This window comes from Octodon degus, unplaced genomic scaffold (assembly GCF_000260255.1).
Source record: "Octodon degus isolate 3935 unplaced genomic scaffold, OctDeg1.0 scaffold00096, whole genome shotgun sequence".
Classification (NCBI taxonomy): Eukaryota; Metazoa; Chordata; class Mammalia; order Rodentia; family Octodontidae; genus Octodon; species Octodon degus.
Genome location: NW_004524672.1, coordinates 9674809 through 9677649, shown reverse-complemented (window position 1 = coordinate 9677649; position 2841 = coordinate 9674809).

Sequence of the window (2841 nt, the reverse complement as noted above, 5' to 3'; positions counted from 1 at the left end):
CTTCATGGATCTGTGCTGGGAAGGCCCAGAGGTCAGTGGTGGAAGCTAGAAGGTCTTTTCCAGTGAGATGAAGGCTCTGTGCTAGCAGGCTGAGGGATCTGAACAGGAGCCAGGAAGCGATGTGCAAGGTAAAACCCAGAGCTCCCCCAAGAAGTACCACAGCCATCCTCAGCAACAGTGAGGTCCCAAGCCCCTCCAGTGATGAGTAAAGCCATGTTCCTATCAGGAAAGCCAGTGTGACAGCCTTCTTCAGGAGACTGAGCTGTGCACCATCTTTCCTCCAGATCCAGGAAGTGGTGCTCAAGGTGAGGACCAGGCTCTTCCAAAGTGAACCATAGCCATTCTCAGCGACAGTGAGGACCTGAGCTCCTCTTTTGAAAAAATGGCCAAGTTCATTGGGAAAGCCAGCATGACAAGGTCCTCCAAGGGAACCAAGAGAACTAACAGCTCCCTACAGCCTCCAACAGCTTCCCTAAAATCCTCCTCCTCTTCTCCAGTTTTGCCTCTTATGCTTGTAGCAACAACCTTCAGGTGGGCCTCCCACACCCAGCACCCCACTTGTTCAGTTCAGCTGGGGGTTCAACTTGACCATCCGTTGTCAATCCACCACACCAACCAACTGTTCCCTAAGGTTAGGTGTGGCTTCTCACTCTGCCTCTCCACTGAAACCCAGATAGTTGCCAACAACTATGAACACACTCTTCATTTTAGCTCCCAAAGGTCTCTCCTCTCCATTTGCTTCTCTGCCTAATTCCAGGCCCTTAAAGCATGTGCAAGTCTTTCCCTCATTGTTCTAGTTAGCTGCCTCTTTCTCATGTGTTTCTCTTCCTACTCTCCAACCTATCCTTTCACTGTGCTATCCCTGGACTACAAAACTTTGGTGACTCACATGGAGAGAAAACATTTTTTCAGGCTTTCACAGAGAGCACATCGGCCAAGCAATGGCTGTGACTCATCCACATGGCTAACACTGACAAAGGTTCTACAATCTGAAGTACAGGATCTCAAGATAAATCCTGAGCAGATTTCACTGATCTTATCAGACCCAAAAGCTGCAACTCTTGTTACATAGGTCCTGCTTTACCTTGGTCTTAACCATCCAGCAGAAAAGTATAAAAATGAAGTATAAGAAGTAAAGCCATGTTGTTATGTTGAGCTGTAGGGGACTCAGGTCAACAATTTCTGACATTGCCAGTGAAGCAGAATACCCAATACTATTATGGACTACTAGACTCTTTTAGAATATTTTGCTGAGTTTACACACCTATAATATTCAAATAACGGAACTTAACAAAAAAAAGGGGATACAGATGAATGTCCATTTTGTATCTGTGTATTCAAAATGGTTAGGATAGATATATAGTTACATTCTCTTAATGAACAGAGGGATTTGTTCTAATAGTGTTTGTAAATAGGATATCATGTCTGCATCTTGTACAGCAATTAACCACTAGGAAGAATGTATGCAATGTGTTAATTATTGAAACTGTCCTACCAATTTGGTTTGAAACTGTCTCACTGCTATTTGTTTCTGAATAAAATTATGGGGAAAAAAAAGAAAAAAAAAAAAAAGAAACTGTCCTACCAATTTGGTTTGAAACTGTGTCATTGCTATTTGTTTCTCAATAAAATTATGGAAAAAAAAATTTTTGGTGACTCCCCAGTGCCTCTTAAAATGAGATCTGCCTGTAATCTCAGACTGGGGAGGCTGAAACAGGAGGACCACTATGAGTCCAAGCTGTGTGGTGAGACCCTGTAGCAATCACATAATTTTTTTTTTTAAATGAGATCTGAATCATATAGTCTGGCTCTCTGTAATCAAGACTAAACCTCCTTTTCAAGACTTACCCCAAACTATCCCAGAATTACCCATTCACCCAGGAGACATCCTCATCTTCTTTGATATTATCTGTATCTGATCACCTGTTACTAAAATCCAGACCTCAGGGCCAGCCAGATAGATCAGCAGATTAAAGTACCTGCTTAGACAGACACAGGGACTGAGGTTCGATCCCCAGCATGCCGTGCTGGCCCCACCCCCAGGGTGTGCTGAGATGGTGATTGAGACTGGGCGTGGTGGCCTGGGCCTGTAATCCCAGTGCTTGGGAGGCTGAAAACAGGATGATCACTATGAGTCTGATCTGTGTAGTGAGACCTTGTAGACCATGTACTAAATACATTTTTTTTTTAAAAAAAGAGAGACGGGGCTGGTGAGATGGCTCAGTGGTCTAAAGCACCTACTTGGAACAAACTTGGCAAAGCACAGGGACCGCGGTTCAATCCCCCAGCACCATATGCCAGCCAGCCCCACCCCTTGGTGGGCTGAGCTGGCCACATACACACACACACACACACACTAAATAAATAAATAAATAAATAAATAAATGTTTAAAAAAAAAAGAGAGACAGACTTCCTCTCAAAAAATAAAATAAATAAAATAAAATTCAGACCTCAGAGGCCAGCTGAAAAGCTACTTTGTTCCCACAGGAAGGCATCTGCTTGGGTTTCAGGCTGAGGCACCCACCGCAAGACCTATTCCACATGCAGATGTGGTTAGTGATGCTGTGGTGCTAAGTGCTTGAACCTATTGAGGTCAATTTATTAAAGTTGGCTATTACATAAGTAATGAGTATACTGAGACCGAATTAAGGGAAACTCCATCAGGAAAACCAGACTTTTCTAAGCTTCAAAGGAACATTTTATTTAATCCCAAGATTACAAGATGCCACCTTAACTGGGAAGATAACACAGAAAAACTGGAAGATACTGAGAGCAGTAGTCAAAATTCACAGTCACGGGCCGGGGAGATAGCTCAGTGGAATAAGCACTTGCCTGGTAAG